The 19,755-nt window shown below is 47.4% G+C and overlaps 1 pseudogene; it reads left to right on the top strand.

Annotated features, from left to right (window-relative positions):
- Positions 1 to 1,354: 1,354 nt before the first annotated feature.
- Positions 1,355 to 5,192, top strand: LOC141989256 (cytochrome P450 1B1 pseudogene; annotated as a pseudogene).
- Positions 5,193 to 19,755: the final 14,563 nt, after the last annotated feature.

Genomic DNA, 19,755 nt, shown 5'->3' with positions numbered 1-19,755 from the left:
TTAAAGCATGTACTGAAAGCACACCTATAAAAGAGGTTGGGGAACAGAACTGCTCAGTTTGCCTGTGCAATTATAAACAAGATTCTAACAGCTGGGGCTGAAATTCATTAGGTGATTCTACCTACTTCTTGCTCTCTCTGAGTATTATGAGGATTCAGTAGGCAATGGCTGTAAAACCCTTTGAAGATGTGATGGTATCATCACTACAGCATGTGACAAAACAATCTACTTGATTTTTTTGTACCATACACCACAGAATGCTGTGGAGGTGACTAGAATCCACAGGATCAGTTCTGACCCTCTTCACTAGTACTCATCTCCCAGCTGCTCTCTCTCCAACACACTGTGCTAATAATCTTTGATTCTTCTGTTAAGGACATTCTCAGACACAGACCAAATTGAGCCATTAACAACACAGATATCATACAGTTATAACTCACACACCACTCAGGAAACATACCTGGTAAGGGAATGAATTCTGACAGCCACCTGTTTTTATCTTGTACTTTGTTTTGATTTGATTTGCCTCTTTATGCCTCCTGGTCTGAATATTTTGTATGGGCACAACTGTATCCATAACTCAGCACTGAATGGTAAGAGTTAGCAATACTTAGCTCATATATCTGGCTTTTCATTTCATCTGTAGACACTAAAACACTTTATTTACAGACAGGGAAACTGAGGGATGGGGCAGCTTTATGATTTACTCCAAATCACACAGCAAGCCCTTGGTAGAGCTGAGAACATAACAGAATACTGTACCTCTACTTTCCCCCATCACCCTGCCCAGGCTGACTCCTCCTTGTTCTACATCTGGTCTTAAGAAAACCGTGAATTTACAATGTATCCTACAGGCAACTTCTGCAGATGTGCTATCAAAATACTTTGCACTTCTGTAACTCCTTCCATCTAGGGATCTCAAAGCCCTTCACAAACATTCCAGCCCCATTTTATAGGGGGAGAAAGTCAAGCACAGAGAGGAGAATGACTTGCTTAAGGTGACAGCCAGTTATTGTTAGAACTCAGGTGTCCTGGCTCCTAATCTCATGGTAGACTAAATCTCACTGCTTGGATGTTAATTATATGCGATGCTTGGTAAGGGTGACAGAGTGCTGGAGAGATACGTGGCCCTGCAGGTGAGATGCAGGTCCTTCTTCATAGACCGTCAGCCATTCAGCAGCATCCTCTGGGCAAAGAGGGAGAGGCGGCTCTATACTGCAGCTTTTGCTGCAATCAACAAACTTGGAAGTTAGAAAGAGCCTCTTTCAAAGCACAAAAGAATATCCCTTCCTTGTGCTGAAGTCTCCCAGTGGGGAAAGCCTGTTAAGGCGCCTCACAGAGACCAGTGGTAAAAGCTCTTCTCCTCCTCCTGCTCCGGGAACCGTGTTGCCTTTGGCACAGGGAAGAGTTTGGAAAGTTGCAGACTTTCCTCTTTTGATGGATGAATCTGCTGTTTCAATTCTCTCCGGGACGAAATCACGCAATCGCTTCGCACGGACTTTTCGGGGGACTCTGGGACCACCACAATGGGAGGAGAAAGGCTCAGCCCCTTTCAAGGCAGCTATAAAGCCAGGGCATGCACCCTTCCCAATCACCAGAGCAGAGCGAAGGATCTTAGAGAAGGTTAACACAGGACGGGACTGAAATTACTAGGCAAAGACACAGGCAAAAAAAAAAAAGGGGGGGGGGGCTCTCTGGTACTGAGTCTCAAGGATCAACCTGACAAGGCAATTTGAAGAAACCCATTCGCTCACGCAAAAACTATAGGAACTCAGGATGAGATTATGAGACCCTGGAAACTGCAGAGGGATCTATAGGCTGAGAGGAGATTTACTGGGTCTCCAAGCTCAATAAGGAGCCATCTCCCGGCGAGCGCACAAGGGGATTCCTAGACGGTTCAGGTGCTGCACTAGTGACTGGCTGGACTGAAGAGATTTCCCCCCAGACAATTTGGGGTCACAAGAGGCTCCCTAGACTTTTCCCCAGGCCGGGACCCGGAGTCTGGGCGGGGTAAGAGCTATGGCCACGGGAGGGGAGAGCAGCGGCGGCCGCCCGGGGGAGCCAGCCCCCTGGCTCAAGGACACAGTCCGGCCCGCCCTGCTCCTCGCCAGCGCCTTCTTCCTCTGCCTGTGGGCGAGGAGGCGCCTGAGGCCGCCGAGCGGGAGCCCGCCGGGTCCCTTCGCCTGGCCCCTGCTGGGCAACGTGCTGCAGCTGGACCGCCTGCCCCACCTCACCTTCTGCAAGATGGCCCAGCGGTACGGCGACGTCTTCCAGCTGCGGCTGGGCCGGCGGGTCGTGGTGGTGCTCAACGGCGAGGCCGCCATCCGCCAAGCCCTGGTCCGGCAGGGCGGCCAGTTCGCCGGCCGGCCCGACTTCCCCTCCTTCCGCCTGGTGTCCGGCGGCCGGAGCATGGCGTTCGGCCGCTACAGCGAGCTGTGGCGAGCCCACCGCCGCCTGGCCCACGCCAGCCTGCGGGCTTTCTCCACCGCCAGCGGCCGCAGCCGGCAGCTCTTCGAGCAGCACGTGGCGGCGGAAGCGCGGGAACTGATCCGCGGCTTCCTGCGGCGGGGCGCCGGCGGCGCCTACTTCGACCCCTGCCCGCTGTTCACGGTGGCCAACGCCAACGTGATCTGCGCCCTGTGCTTCGGCCAGCGCTACAGCCACGACGACGGCGAGTTCCGGGCGCTGCTGGGCCGCAACGACAAGTTCGGGCAGACGGTGGGCGCGGGCAGCCTGGTGGACGTGCTGCCCTGGCTCCAGGCCTTCCCCAACCCCGTGCGCCGCGTCTTCCGCGACTTCCAAGCGGTCAACCGCGAGCTGCACGACTTCGTCCGGGCCAAGGTCGCCCAGCACCGGCGCACCTACGACCCGCGGCTCACCCGGGACATCAGCGACGTCGTCATCGGCAAGATCGAGCAGGGCGGCGGCGGGGCGCAGGAGGGGCTCAGCCGGGACTACGTGGAGGGCACCATGACCGACATCTTCGGGGCCGGCCAGGACACCACCTCCACCGCCCTCTGCTGGGTCCTGCTGCTGCTGCTCAAGCACCCGCACCTCCAGCGCCGGCTGCAGGCCGAGCTGGACCGCGTGGTGGGCCGGGCCCGGCTGCCCACGGCCGAGGACTGCGGCTGCCTGCCCTACCTGGAAGCCTTCATCTACGAGACGCTGCGCTTCAGCAGCTTCGTGCCGGTCACCATCCCGCACGCCACCACCGCCGACGTGGTGCTCCAGGGCTTCCGCATCCCCAAGGACACGGTGGTCTTCGTCAACCAGTGGTCGGTCAATCACGACCAGCACAAGTGGAAGGACCCCCACCTCTTCGACCCGGCCAGGTTTTTGGACGGAGAGCAAAAGCTGGACAGGGACCTGACCTGCAGCGTCATGATCTTCTCCATCGGCAAGAGGAGGTGCATCGGCGACCAGCTGTCCAAGCTGCAGATCTGCCTCTTCACCGCCATCCTCCTGCACCAGTGCACCTTCGAGGCCAACCCGGCCGAGCGGCTCACCATGGACTGCATCCACGGGCTAGCCCTCAAACCTCTGCCCTTCACCGTCTCGGTGAAAATGAGAGACACCCCTCCGAGCGGCTGGGCTGGGGATGCCCAGTGAAGAACCACCCTACTCCGAGCTCTCTGGCTGCACTCTGTTTGCTGCGCTGGGCATGCCAGCTCGCCATGCCTACATTCAAGAGCAGATATCTGCCAGTGGGAACGCTCTTTGTATAGCTTTAGGTAAGATCACTGCTTGTATGCAGGGTTTTCTCCCCCGCGCAGGGCAGTTACTCCCTTTCCCAGGAAAGTCAGAAGCCCTTTACGGTGAATTTCTGTTACCTCCCCTTAGAAAGCCTCCAGCCGGTAAGGAGGGAACAGAAAGCCTCCGGCAGCGAGCGATCCTTTCTGCCCGCTGCTTCCCACCAGCCTTGTTGCTCAGTAATCTTCTGTCTGCTCCGTGTTAGATCAGCTCTGACTCCGATGCAGTTTAATTCCATTTCCGATGGGTAGTGACAGCACGTGGAGCCAGAGGCGACCTTAACACGGCGCCTACTGCCAAGTGAGCTGTAGTTACCTTGAGGATGCCTTTTTGCAGGTCCGGAGTCTCAGCGATTTTCGCTTTCTAGAGATCAGACGTTTCCGATCTCTGGCTACACAGGGGAAGTCCTTCAACCTGGCTTCTGTATGTGGCAGAGGTTTGAGCAGCAAGCTCAGCCTGAAGGCAAAAGGATGGAGAAAAGAAACGCTGTCTTTGCTAAATTCCCTGAATTACTGTTGACATAAAAGGGTCGGCGTATTCGCACTGCCCCTTATTAAAACTTCAGAGCCTTACAACAGCTCATAGCAAGAAGTGAAGGGATCTAGATTAATAATGATTTCTTCCACGTAAAGCAGACCGTGGGCGTGTAAACCACCTGCGAAATGTACACTAGCCCCTAGAACTGCATAAACAAACCTACCAGCAGGCAGTCGGATACTCACCTGTCCTAATTATTTGCATTCCGATTCGGACAATGAGCTATCATTTTCCCGTCCCTGGAGTCTAAATTGAAATTCGGCCGGGTATTAAATGGTTAATGCGATTTACCGGTAGCCTTGCAAGTTGTGTTCAGAAGTTGACATTGTGACATTAACTTTGGCATGAGATCAGCATCTCCATTATGTATATAAACAGCCCCACCACTAGCTTGGGTTGCCTTCAGATTGCACCCTCTCCGTACAAAGAGTGTCTTGGTTGTTTCCTGCGGTGTGGACAAAGTAAGTTTGGCAAAGCCTGTCTGGGTTTTAAACGCTTTCCGAACGAATGCAAGGAGGTGAAAGTCATCCTTGTTGGACGCCACAGCAGACTGCCAAGTTTTGCCTTCCGCTGAGTCAGTCCTTGGGGAACAAGTGCGTGTCTAGCTTGTCCTGAGTGACTCTCTAAGCAGGAGGAGAATTCAAGCTGAGTAGCACTTTGTTCCCGGCAGCTTCCCCCTCTGCCTGGCAAACCCAGAGCTTGGAGAACTTTTAGCTTATCTAGATAGCGCTGCATACTCTCTGAGATTTTACACGCAGCATTCTCTCTCCCCCTACTATTAAGCTTTGGACACATATATTTGTCTATGGTGCTTCTCTGAGTTATTCTTTTGTAATATGAATGATTTCCATTTTAATTCATGGAATAACAAAATGTGACTTTGTCCCTTCTCAATAAAATATCTTTGGCACAAATGTATTGCATTGCTGGTTTTGGTCGGTTGGGGGAGGGAAGCAGGGGGGTGTAATTTCTACCTAGACTGAGTTTCCCTGCTCTGAAGAGCTACCCTGAATTTGGCCACAAAGATAGCCAGCAGAAAAATCTTCCAGCAAGTAACATATGAGGCTCTCTCTCTCTCTCTGTGTGCCTTAGTTCTCCTGGCTTGAAATCACTATCCCAAGGGACAAGGATATTAGGGGGGGACAATGTTTTCTGAACCCTCATGCCCACTGAAACAGCAGGGATCCCATGGATTGTGTGTAATCAATGGCAGTCATAGCCTAGGGGCAGAGTAAGGGTAAGATTGTGCCCTCCATTTATTATTTGCGGATAGGGCCCTACTAAATTCACAGTCCATTTTGGTCAATTTCACAGTCATAGGCTTTTTTTAAATCCTCAGTTTCATGGTTTCAAATATTTATATCTGAAATTTCACGGTGTTGGTAACCAGGGGGCCTGGATCCAAAAGAGGGGGTTTTTTTGCAAGACTATTGTAGGAGGGTTGCAGTATTGCCACCCTTACTTCTGCACTGCTGCTGACAGGTGCTTCCTTCAGAGCTGAGCAGCGGGCAGCACAGACTTGAGGGTCCCATGGTATAGGGGGTCATAACTTTTAAAGGGGGGGACAAGGCCAGCCTTACTGGTGGTTGACTGCCTAGGGCCCCATGGTCAGCAGGGTTCTGTGGTCTCCCCCCCCGCCCCCCCAGCCCAAGGTCCCTTTAGCCCTCGAGCACTGGGCCTGGAGCCCGGAAGGGCATGGCTGAGGGCAAGGACGCCAGAACCTTTGGAAAAGTGGGGGAGGTAAAATTGGTGCTGGAACTGGGATGGCTGGGGGTCAGGTCCCCCCACTTTCTAACGTGGGTGTCGTTTGGGGGACAGAGGTGGCATTACACACCCCTCCAAACTGCAAGCCTCAGGCAGGCATGGAGCAGCACTAGCAGGGTCTGTGCTTCATGCTAGTGTTGACCCCCAAAACTGTAAGCCTTGGGCAGGTTCAGAGTGGCACTGGCAGGGGCTGCACTTCACAGTGGGGGAGCTGATCACCATTATCAGCTCCCCTGCCATGAAGAGCAACTCCTACCTATTCCCCTGAACAATGCCATGTTAAAAAGTGGTGGGTATGGCCCATGACTCCTGCCTCCCCCCGCAGTTCCAGCACCATTGGCTGGGGATACCCCAGCCCAGGGCTCCTACCAGGCTCCAGCTGCTAGTCCCAGCCAGATTAGGGAGGGACTGGAAGGGACGGGACTTCCATTTCCCCTAGATGGGCCACTCCTGGACCGGGTCAGACCCACATTTGGGAACCTCTCCCAGCAGTAAGAAGCTCTGTTGCTACTCCCTGTGCCGTGACTCCTTCCCCCCCGTGACTGGGGAGCGATGGGGGCAAGAAGAGGGGCAGGGGTGCTGACCTTCCTGAAGATGGGGGAGGTTCCCGGAGGTGGGTCTGATCCGGCCCCAGAAGCAGCCCCTGCAGAAGAGGAAGTCCCATCCCTCCCCACCCCTGCCAGGACTAGCAGCTATAACCCGGCACATGGTAGGAGCCATAGGTGCCGACTTCCCCTCTGCCCCGTGCGTGCTGGAAGCCCCCCTAGCCCCACTCTTGCCCTGCCCCAATTCCACCCCTTCCCCCAAGTCCCTGCCCTGCCTCTTTACTGCCTCCTCCCCACTCCTCCCCCAATCTCCCAGAAAGTCCTAAGTGCTGCCAGACAGCTGTTAGGAGGCAGGCAGGAAGTCCTGGGAGGGGAAGGAGTGGGGACGTGGTGCGCTTGGGGGAGGAGGAGACAAGGAGGGGGGGAGGCAGGGAGAGCTTGGCTGCCGGTGGGTGCGCAGCACCTGCTAATTTTTCACCCTGGGTGCGCCAGCCCCGTAGCACCCACGGAGTTGGTGCCTATGGTAGGATCCCTGGCTAGGGCGCCCCCAGCCCTGCCCCCATGGGCAGCACATAACTCCCACATTCGGAAGCTCCCTAGAAGTGGGAAGGGCCACTGGCACCTGGACCATGGCTGCATCCTGAGGCCCACTCCCGCTCAGCCCCTGAAGCCCTTGCCATTTGTGCCTCTTCGCCTCCTCCCCCAAGGACACCTGCTGCTCGTACCTTTTCAGTCCCTCCCCCAAGTACCCCGTCACCCACCACTCGTGCCACTCTGCCCCCTCCCCCGAGCCCTCCCTCCCACCTGCCAATGAGCAACGTGCAGGGGTGGGGGGAAGAGGCGGAGTGAGGGCAGGACCTCAGGGGAAGGGGCAGGAAGAGGAGCAGTATGGGCAGGGCCACAGAGGAAGAGGACAAGCGGGAGTGCGGCCTCGGGGCAGAGTGCAGGCAGAACTACTGCCCAGGCATCCTTTCAGCAGTGGCAGTGCTCCAAAGGTGGCAGGCTGGTGCACCTCCAGCAGGAGATGCGCCACATCTTGTTTGGGTAGGCTTAGCCTCCCCTGGCTTCTTATACCCGCTGCCCATGCCTGCCCCTTCCCAGCAGATTTCACAATGGAGACCAGATTTCACCATCCATGATGCGTTTTTCACAGCTGTGAATGTGGTAGGGCCCTATTTATGGAGCAAAGGCACTGCACAAAGCTAAGAAGACAGGATCTCTGCTCCAGGGGTTGTGATCTCGTTCACACATGGACAGAACTGTGTGACGGCCCAGGTTTGTGAAGGAGGGGAAACTGTGTAGTGAATACACTTGTCAAGATTCACACAATCGATCCATTTTAAGGATATGAAGGTGACAAGGCACTGTTAGGTGCAGAAGAAGAGTGGCTTTTCTGAGTTCATGGGGCAGCACTGAAGAAGTGTAAAGCTGGAGACTAGAAAGTGGCAGGTAGAGGGGGAAATGACCCCCTAGCACGGTGATACCCAGACAAAGGCTCACAAGCGCTTCTGTAACGTGTCTCCTGGCTTTTTGTAGCACATGATATTAAAATACTGTATGATTTAATTATTAACCAATCTAAGTTATTATTAGAATCATAGATGGAAGGGACCTCTGGAGGTCATCTAGTCCAACCCCCTGCCCAGAGCAGGACCAATCCCCAACTAAATCATCCCAGCCAGAGCTTTGTCAAGCCTAACCTTAAAAACTTCTAAGGAAGGGGATTCCACCACCTCCCTAGGTAACGCATTCCAGTGTTTCACCACCCTCCTAGTGAAAAAGCTTTTCCTAATATCCAACCTAAATCTCCCCCACCTCTTTCTGCCCCACCCCCACTTCACCCCTTCCCCCAAGCCCCCGCCCTGCTCTGCCCCTGCTCCACCCCTGCCCTGCCTCTTTCTGGATTCCAAACCCTCCCGACAGACGCTGGGAGCCAGCGGAGCAGGGTGGGGGGGGGGGGGCTGGCACCAGGCCCCCTGCTAACCCTCCAGGCCGCCCTGGATCCAGTGTCCACCTGAAGCGCTGGGCCTGGGGTGGTTGCCCCAGTCCGTCCTATGGATGGGATGGCTCTGCTTGGACCCGTTCTGGGCATGACCAAAAATTATACAAACCTGGCACCCATGGTCCCAGGAACTTACATTTTAAGTATAAAGTTCAGAAAGAACCATATAAAAACCCTACTGAACTGGATTCTGTTGATTAAAGTACTGCATCCAATTGAGACTTGCAAGCTTCCCCAGTGTTCCTTCCTGCCAGCATCTGCTGAATGCAGATATAATTTCTTATGGGGTGAATTTCATAACTTCCACTAGTCATAACGGGGGTAGCAATAGGTTATCATTGATCAACTTTTTGTTTTTTTAAACAGGAAAAACAGAAGGTATGCTGGAAAAGCAAAACTTGCAAAATGTAGTACAACCTACTCTGCCATGGATGCTAATAACAGAAGCTGGGAATGGGCAACAGCGGGTGGATCACTTAATGATTACCTGCTCTGTTCATTCCCCCAGAAGCACCTGGTATTGGCCATTCTAAAAAGCAGGATATTGGGCTAGATGGACCTTTGGCCCAACCCAGTATGGCCATTCTTATGTTCTATCAGTAAAGTCTGTAGATCAGGAAACAACCCAGCCAATGCACCTTTTCAGCAAGCAGTCTATAGTGGGACAGATACCTCACACTGGTGCAAGTTCTCCCAGTGCTTCAGCCATGAACGATTTCCTCAGCCAATCCCACACAGATACACATGAGAGAACATCTGTTGGCCCTTTCGCCACTTGAGAGATGTGCTCTGTTTATCTGAAATGCTAGTTATTGCAAAGACTTTTGAGAAAAAGTTCCTCAGAGTCAGCTTGAAAACGCGTGCAAGGGTTTAATGCAGCTGAAGTGGTTTATTCCACTGGACAGGGAAGCAGCTCAGAATTTGACTGAGACCATCTGTCCTGAAAGTACAAGGCTGGAACTAGTCCAATTACAGCTTGCTTGTTGGAGCGCTTAAAAACTACTGATCTATGTGGGGGGCATATGTACCGTACCCCTCACATGCTATATGTAATCCAAGGAATATCTCAAAACAGTTTAACTATTTAAACTCCATTAAGTACTGTACATTATTCCATATCCAGACCTCGTGTTCATTTTACTAAACACATCTGTATTTGCAAACACTGTAGAATAGGTAAAGCACTGTTATATTGAGAAGGAATTTTATTCCTAGCTCTGGCACTGACTTGTTGTATGATCTCACCTGCACTTAGTCACTCCAGCTCTTTGTGCTTGATTCCTCACCTGAAGTCTGGGTATAATATATACTACCTCACAGGGGAGCTATAAAGATACAATAAATATTTGTAAAAGTGTTTTGAGATCCTCACATGGAAGGCACTGTATAGAAATGCAAGAGAAATATTTGCCAGGCTGTCTAAACCTATTATATCCTTTAAAATTAGAACACAGTCATTCTCAAACTTGCATCCTCTCTGTACCTCTCATTGTGCTGTCCTGGTACCAGTTCATCAGACAGAATATATTTTTGTATGGGGCTTTCTAGCAGCAGAAGGTTGTTTGTTTGTTTGTTTGTTTGGTCTCTCTCTTTTTTGCTTTTTTTAATCTGCACTAAGAAAACATCCCAGGTGGAAACCAACACAGAACTAGTCTCCTTGCCTATAAACCTCCAACATAACTGGAGAAAAATTTTGGAAGGCCTGAACTGGACTCTTAAAACTTTTGTAGAATTGCCATTAGGGAAATTACATGGAATACAACTCTTATTATGTTCTTTCCCCAACATTTAGCCTTTTAATTAAATTTGGCAAAGTGACTTGCATTTTTTTGAAATGTTCTTTCCTATTAGTGCAAAGAATTAAAATCCCACAAGCAGTGAGCAATTAATAAATGCATAACTCAGAAATTACTGTTTTCTTCTGCTGCTGCTGCTATTAACTCCTTCATGCCAGACTTTTCCATACTACTTTAAAATGCATCACTAATTACATAATTGGATAACATATCTAATCTAAGATTGGATACTGTACTCTTCATCACAGTATCCAAGACCCTCCATAGCTTCCTGTCCCAAAAGAACAACATAGAAATTATCATACTAAACTAGACCTGTGGTTTGTCTAGATACCAGATGCTTCAGAGCATGGTGCAGAATATCCCAAAAGGAGAATGATGGATTAATCTGCCAGCAGAGGAAGTTGCTACCTAGCTCAAGGCAGTTTGTGTTTGGTACATCTGGTCAAGATTTTTGGTAGAACAGTTTTCCAATGGAAAATGCAGTTTCATCAAAATCAAAGCATTTAATGTGAATGTGTTGATTTTGACACTATTTGAGACTCATTTTGATAAGGCAGAAACATTTCATTTCAACTTTATATTTTCAATTCATTTAGTTACATCTCTAGGTTCTATTAACTGTATTATAGTCACACATATGTATATTTGTTTCAACATTACCAAAATGAAATGTTTCAGTGTTTCCAACTAAATTTTTCAGAATTTTGTTTACATGAAAAAATTCAAATTTTGATTTTTCCTTCCAAGTCAGAATGAAAACAATTTTTCAAAAGGTTAGAATTTCTCACACAGTGGAAATCCAGTTTCCTGATCAGCTTGAGTTGGCGGCTTATGCCCCCAACCCCGAGTTATATCCATTACACATATTTTATAATATGTAACCTAATTATGGATGATCTTAAAAGCAACATAAATACCAGGGGTGAGACTTGGGGCTGCACCTCTAAGAAGTGCAGCACAGAACTCACAGCACAGGTTGTGTCATTAAGTGGTTTTATGTCATCTTTGCACCTCCCTATCCTGGGCTGTTTTGCAGGTCTGGAGAGGTCTGAAAAGTAATACAGACAATCCTGGGGGGGGGGAGGGGGGGTGTCTGTCTAAATTACATCAGCTTCCTTCGGCTTCAGCACTACCCAGAATCTCTGCAGGGCTGCATCCCTGCCCCCGAGCACCATGCCTCCTACACCTTGTGAGGGGGTCCTCTGAGGGCAGCCTTAAAGCTGGCTTCTGTAGTGCTTGCTCAGGAGGAATCCTCCTTTGGCAGGAGATGGGTTTTTTAGGACTAATTTACACCATTCTGGTCCTTTTATCCAGCATAAAGAGGCTAGAACTGGGATGAGGATCTCACCCCTTCTCATTCCTTTTTAAATCCTACCAAGCTTTATCTCCCCCTCTCCCAATGAGATAGTCTGCTAATGAGCTTACTTCAAGACTTGTTGTTTTTTAAATTCATTGGCTGTCCTTTTGTTCTTGTACCATAGGGAAGGGCAAACAGGAGTGCCCAACTTTGTATATCACCAGCATGTATGTCCTTTTTCATTTGTCTCCTCTCTAAACTAAGCAGGCCCAACCTTATCACTCTCTCTTCATACGAAAACCTTTCCATGTGTCTAAGCTTTTCATCACCATCTCTTCCCTCCAGAAGGTTTGAAGAGTCCACACTGCCAGCCATACTTTTTCCGTATTTGTTCTTTTGACTATTTGCTCCTCCAAGTCTCTCTCTGCCCTGTTAATTGCCATTTTACCTACCACAGAAAGGTCCATAAACTAGGTTTTTGACTTGGACTACATTTGTATGTTGAATTATTCCTTTTAATAAATAGTAAAAGGCAAGTGAAAGTGGGGACTGGGATAGAGACAGCCATTATCGGGAAGCCCCAGGAAGAACGACCCCATCATCTAGCACTTGGGGAAGAGGCCAGGAAATTGATAACCAGCTGGATGGTACAAGTTCCCACCCCCTCCCCCCAAACAGGTGCTTTGAGTGTACGGATCATCATTGTGGAGTGCACAAGAAGAGTGCTCGGGTTGGTGACAAGCTGTTACAAAGACTCTTCAATTTTTTCTTGTTTGCAATATTGATGAGATTATTTAAATGGAAAAGAATACAAATGACTTAAGAAAATAGTTCAAGTTGTTTGAGTAGCTGGAAAGATACTGCACAGCTGTTCATTCAAGTAAACTATTTTCCCCCCTGCAAAAAAAAACCAGCCAAGAGTACAAAAAGTCTTAAAAACCATTTGAGAAGAGTGCACTTTGGTATTTCAATGCTTTCCAAGTAATTTAGGGTGTGGGAGTTACAGTCAACTACCACTTAGGAAACACCAGGATTATACAGGCTTATAGATATCCTCTGTGCATAGTTGCTTCAGGCCTAAGACTGCTGTAAATTATGAATTCAGATTAAAAAATGTCCATGTGAAAACTTTACCTGCTCGCCTGCCACATCCAAAAGAGAGGTGACTGCTACAATGTCCCCAAAATCATCATACACAAAAGCTTATTCTAAGATATTATTGAATATGGGCAGAAATAGAACAGTAGGTTTTACATCCCTGCTTGGACAAAAAGGTCATAATTCATGAAAGTCTCCATTACACACACACACACACACCCCTCCTGTGAAGATAAAACCAATATTTTACAGCACACTGTTACATATTGATTTATAGTGGAGTGATTTTTTAATTAATAATGTTAGTGCAGAAAACATTGACTTACATCTGTAATAAGGCTAGGAGCAAATGCAAATTGACTGTAGCACAAGAACTGCTCTGCTTCTTTCACAACAGTAACCCACAAATGCAAGCAAAAACCAGCAGGGACAAACACACGGTATTTCAGTCTCCCAGGTTGCTTGTGGTAGCTGATGCACTGAAAATGAAGGGCATATTTCTGCTGCTTCTCCAGTTTGCAAGTGTTTTACTTCTGTTTTTAAAGCAGAGCATCTTTTGTATTTCTTCAGGCAGGGGCAATTTTCAAAATGTGTATGAAGTACTTAAAAGTAAGAAATGTGCCCACCTAGATCCTGATCTTGCAAAGAATGCCATGTGGGGGAGGCAGGCAGACCCCTGAATGCCCTTGGAGCCCTACTGAAGTCAATAGGAGTCTACCAGCATGGAGTAGCTGGCAGAATTGGGGCCTAGACTAGACTAGAGTCTAGCCTAGGAGAAGAAGCAGGGTGTCAAAACAAAAAGGGAAGGTGGAATGGTGGTTTACGGACAGCCTTTTGGACCAATAGCAGACGAGTATTTAGGTAAACCCCAACCATCAGGATTAATTGATTTAAGTTTGCTCACTATTTCTGGTGAGAGCGAGTGCCTGTTTAACCTTTAAAAAAGAAAAGGAGTACTTGTGGCACCTTAGAGACTAACCAATTTATCTGAGCATAAGCTTTCCTGAGCTACAGCTCACTTCATCGGATGCATTCAGTGGAAAATACAGTGGGGAGATTTATATACACAGAGAACCTGAAACAATGGGTATTACCATACACACTGTAACGAGAGTGATCAAGTAAGGTGAGCTATTACCAGCAGGAGAGCGGGGGGTGGGGGGAAACTTTTTGTAGTGATAATCGAGGTGGGCCATTTCACTACAAAAGGTTTTTTCTCCCCGCTCTCCTGCTCATTTAGAGGGACAATTTATATTTATCACAAAATATTATATTGTATGATTATTGGACCAAATAATACAAGGCCTTACAGCATATTTAAGAGGGAAATGATTTACTTTGTCCAATGAATGGGACAAAGCAATTTCCTAATTAAACTCAAATAAAAACTACGTACATAAACAAGCCAGCATTCAGCAACTGTTTCAAAATGCAGAATTTTAAAAGCCCTAAATCTCATTTTCCTCCTGCTCTTCACCCCAGGCTTTTGAACGTGTCTTAACTACTGGCACGCAAAATGTCACTGGAGATGCCAGACAGCAGCATTCCAGCACCGTTATTGCACAGCTCAGAGTTTTACAGTCCATGTACCCCAGCTCTGTGGACAATCTCTGGTTTTGCAATCCAGCTGGTGACTTACTTGATATCTAAATCTACCCTCTGGGCGATGCTGGCATTGTAGACTGAAGGACCACCTTTTATTGAGTAACAGCCTTTTTGACTGAAAGGTAAAAATTGGTAATCAAGCAGGGTCGCCAAACTTGTCAGGGATGGTCTAGGTTTACCTGGTCCTGCCTCAGCACAGGGGACTGGACTTGATGACTTCTCAAGCTCTCTTCCAGCCCTACATTTTTATGATTCTATGAAAACAGCATGGAGGGGAAAAACATGGGAACTGCTGCAAGATCATAGTCCTCATTTTCAAATGAGCGCAGTGGATGAGGACTCAGCTATCTCCAGGACCATCTCTCTCTGCACCCCTCCAACATTACTATGATCAACAGGACCACCCTGGCCAACAAAACCTAGAATGAAAACGCTGGAGGCGAGAGGCATCAGCTCTTGGCTGTGGAACTTCCTGCAAGAGCCTGAGTTCAGATCACAATGCAAGATTCAACTCTGTGCACAGGCTTCCACACAATAATGGTTAAGCAGTCCAGAGCCATTTGCAGAACCAACACCTGAGAGAGAGGAAAGTGGTCTCAGCTGAACCAAAACCATGATGCCACTACTATTCATATTTGGCCCTTCAATACTACAGTGCTGGATATGCATTAGGAATCCACACATACAGATTCATGTGTGCTCCACAGTTCAGTGGCTTTAGGATTACTCAGTATTGGCTTGCAGAACTGTGTTTTGTTTTGATTAAATTTCTAGCTCGTGAAGAAGCCTTCTTATGTGTCCATGTGGCCTTTCCCCATTTTTTGAAGTATATCAAGTTGGGGGCCCCCCCAACAACAACTTCTGAAGATTTAGGCCTAGATGTCTGTATGCAACAGTAAATCTTTCCTTTGCTGTGCCAGTTGGCAGCACGCTGTTGCAGAGCAGGTTGGCTACAGCTCTTTTCTACAGGGAAAAACTGCTAAAGGCAGTTATTTGAACAATTTTGCAATGCTTTGTTGACCAGATCATTTCTCAAGTGCAGGGCCGGGGGAAAGCAGGCAGGAAGAGAGATTCCCAAGAACTGAGATTTTTTTGGGAAGCAGGAAAAAGGCAGAAAAATCATCCAAGATTACAGCAGTATTTGCAAATGGCTCATAAAGGTTTCAAGACTTGAAGCTCTGCAGACTTGACACTAACCTTGCAGAGGATGCAGAACAAACTAGTTCCACAGGAAACTCTAAAGACCTAAGAAGTTGAGAAATGCAGGGGGAAGAGAAGTATGAACTGTGATGGCAAAACAATCCCACTGGAGAAAGCAGATCTGACAAATATACCTTGTCTTACAATTAAGCAGGTCTGCAATATGGAACGCACGCAGGCTTTTGGAGAGTATGCTCTGCTTTTAAACAAACAATCTAGTGAGTAGAATTTGATTGTGGATTAAAACTATCCACTCAGATCAAGACTGCACCTACCTCCACAGAGATGCCTTGGTGGAAGATGAATCAAGCTGTAGTGTAGAGGCATGTTGTCCACATGAAATTAATGGTGGAATTAAACCAAGACTGAAGACTTTAGTTCAAGTGGGAGAAACCCTTTCCCCCAAGGCTCAGATGCAGTGGATAGGCAGCAGAACAGCACACTGATACCTCTTTCATGTTTCTGCCCTTATTTTTGTAGAATCTAAAGCTTTTAATTTTTATTTTTTAAAAAAGTCTCTAGCTACTTTGGTTGCTGAGTAGTCTTAACAACATGATGTCTGCCTGCGATCGTAGAAGCTGAAGCAATATCTCAGAGATGTGATCTGCTCCATTCATTTCAATGGGCACTCAGATGCCACAGCTATCACTTTGATGTCAACATTGTTAGCTCCTCAAAAGCACATAAAAAAACATGTTCATACTACGCAGATCTGCCCAATCTGCTGGGACTGACAGCTCATTTTGGCAACACCAGTGAGTGGGCTTGAGGGTGCTGCCACTTTTCCACCCATGCCCAGCCAAGGAACCTAGCAGAGCCCAGTGGATTACCCGAGACCACAAGGGGAGACGAGCTCAAACAGCACAGCAGGGTACATGAGACTCACCAGAGAAAGAGCCAAGCTAAGCCCAATGGTGCATTCAGATGCCACTGACAGGGAACTCAGCCCAAGGTCCCCAGAGAGTATGTGGAACTATTTTAAACATTGTTCACAGTAGATTTGTGCCAGTGTCTCATGTGCCTGGAGCCTAGAAAGGTACCACTAACTTTTTCCCCTCCACACTGTGACCGATTTCCTTTTACAGTGAAAATATGACTTCCACTGGTCACTTTGTTCAGCTGGAGAAGTTTTGCGGGTGAGACACCAATTATACAAGCAGAAACAACATACACACGTTAGCTGTACCATTTGCAGTTGGAAAAAACTTTGATTACCCATACTGATATTCAGGAGACCTTGCAATGGGATTATGATTAAAAAACCCCTCAAAATGAACCAGTGACTGCTCTGACCACTCAACAAATATCACAAAGGAAAACTTTAGTGATGTCAGCAGCAGGGTTTGCTGTGGAAAATGAGAGAATGCACACACAGGAAGTTGCATGCAACCACCCTCTCAAATTCAACAGGGTCAGAGCAGGTCAGTATTTGCCAGAGATGTTCCAAGGAACAGTCTTGTGTTGTAGAAAGTAAAACAGGTGTTGTAGGGCCCATTTCTATTGGAAATGTTGACCCTGTTACTTGTCACTGAAGGCTCATCTACAATTACAATGCTGTTGTATTGCTGTAGCACTTCTGTGTAGACACTACATATGCCAATGGGTTCTCCCATCGGCATAGGTACTCCACCTCCCCGAGAGGTGGTAGGTGACCTAACACTATCTACCCTGGGGGACTTAGGTTGGCTTAGCTATCACTCAGGGGTGTGCTTTTTCTAACTTTATTTTCTAGCTTAGAAAGTCAGAACTTACCCAGAACATCAGGAAGAATTCAGTTATGCTTAAGATTCTGTCTTTGCTATGAGATATAAAACCAATTTCCCCAGCACTTATGGTAATTGATGGTTTGATGGCACTCTTCTAGGAGTGGGGTATTAGACCAGGAATATGATTAAAATTCAGGCTTGGATAATTACATTATACCTAAATTCCTCCTGGAGCTTCATTTAGATACAGTATTCTTTGCTTTCCACAAATGTTATTACTCTGCACTGTTAAACAGTTAGTGCATTGCACTCCAGAGGGCAGTTGAATTTCAGCAAAGGCAGAAGTGATTGCTCTGTATAGTTGGTATATTCGTTTGCTGGCATTGTGTAATGCTTTAGAATAAAAGGAGCTATAAAATGTAAGATTCTAAAGAGTTTAAATGCTAAAACTAACTTAATTTAACACTTGTCACACTTTCTGAAGGGGAAAGAGCTGGTCATTTGGGTAAGAGAGGCTAGAGACTTAGATTACTCAAATCCTCATCAGTACAAATGATTAACAAGACAAATTCACTTTAAATCAAGTTGTGTGTATAAGTAACATTCCTTTTTTTAAAAAACAGGAAGTGTACATATGTATTACAGTGAAAGTATCAGCAGCTATGTATATATACACACTATATCATCTACAAGCGTAACACGTTCTCCCCTCCCCACCACCCCCCAGCCACAAAACCGTGACATGTTATGCTCCCATATGTTCATTATGGTATTTTCAGTATTATGCATGCATATGCATTCAATGACTTTTTAAACAGAAAGCTGTATTTCTGTCAGTGGACTTGCTCAATTACCTAAATCATTACTGTAAAGAATAAGGTGTCAACACTACAATTAAATAAGGGGAAATTTTCTCCTTAGACACTTGAAGTGTTTTATTTCAAACAAGACAACACAGTGAAGTTAAAAGCAGTTTGGTCATTTCACAGTTATTCTTTAACACAATACTAATTAACCACAGACAGATATGCCATAAAAGCAACACAAGACGAGTTGCAGGAAAAATAATTCTCATCTCTGATCCCTGCAATAAATCTTGGAAAAAGGCTTCCGAAGTGTCTTTCAATTAAGATTTACTCATCCAAATCTCCTGTCTCTTATGGCCCTGGAATGTTTACAGTGCAGTCAACTTCATGAAATTAACAGTAACATCCAGGACTGGTCAGTAAAACATGTGCAAATGTAAAAAACAAAACAACCCAAAACAATCTCTGTGTTTACCTGAGGCTGTTAAAGTGCATCCCCCTTTCTAACAGGAGGAATAACCCCTGCCACCTTTCCCTGCCTGCATATAAAAGCCACTCTCTGTCAGAGTATCTTAGGTTTATCCTCTCAAGAGGAGTCTTAAAATTTAGTTGTTTAAACCTAAAATCCCAAACAGCATGGCTAGGAGTGTGTTTTTAATTAAACTTCCATGATTCGCCACATCAATCTGAAAGATATGCTGTTCATTAGAATTGAAACTGCATTCCTCAATCAGATTTCTTATTCGTAACCAGCAAGAAACACAGAAAGCTAGAACCTTTAAAAAAAATTCATTTGATCCCCAGCACAGCATACCAAGGATCACTGCGATAGATCGGGGTGGCCAACCTGTGGCTCCAGAGCCACATGCGGCTCTTCAGAAGTTAATATGAGGCTCCTTGTATAGGCACCGACTCCGGGGCTGGAGCTACAGGCGCCAGTTTTTCAGTGGGCCAGGGGATGTTCACTGCTCAACCCCTGGCTCTGCCACAGGCCCTGTCCCCACTCCACCCCTTCCCTCCCCTGAGCCTACCATGCCCTCACTCCTCCCTCCCCCCCACCCCAGGCTCCTGCATGCCACAAAACAGCTGATCAGGTGGTGTGGGAAGAGAGGGGGAGTCGCTGATCCTCATGGGTGGGAGGCACTGTGAGCAGGGGAGTGTGGGGGGGCGCTGATGAGGGGCTGCTGACATATTACTGTGGGTCTTTGCCAATGTACATTGGTAAATTCTGGCTCCTTCTCAGGCTCCGGTCGGCCACCCCTGTGATAGATGGTCAGGATGGAAACGGCAAAAATAGAGCCTTTGAGCTTGAAAAGAACTGCAGACTTTACCATCTCCTTTCCTCATGTTCTTAGAGCTACATTAATTAGTTTCCAGCAAACATATCTGATTAGAAAATAGTGTGTTGAATTCAAGTCTCCATCCAGTTGTTAAGCCAGAAGTGTAGCTTCCAATGGAAATCTTCCCTGTACATGCACAGCCCTGAATATTGCAGCACTGAACTTCAAGTTCCCAATGAAAAAGCACAATGGGTAAAAATTAAATTAAAATGGAATTCCAGACCAAGATTTTTTTAAGCAACAAATGGAAGCCTGCTTTTAAAAAAAATGCAACTGAATCAGGGAACCAAATACATAGAAAGCCTA

The sequence above is a fragment of the Natator depressus genome, chromosome 6 (genome assembly GCF_965152275.1).
Source record: "Natator depressus isolate rNatDep1 chromosome 6, rNatDep2.hap1, whole genome shotgun sequence".
Taxonomy (NCBI): domain Eukaryota; kingdom Metazoa; phylum Chordata; order Testudines; family Cheloniidae; genus Natator; species Natator depressus.
Note: the sequence above shows the minus strand (reverse complement) of the source record. Positions and strands in the feature narration are given on the sequence as shown.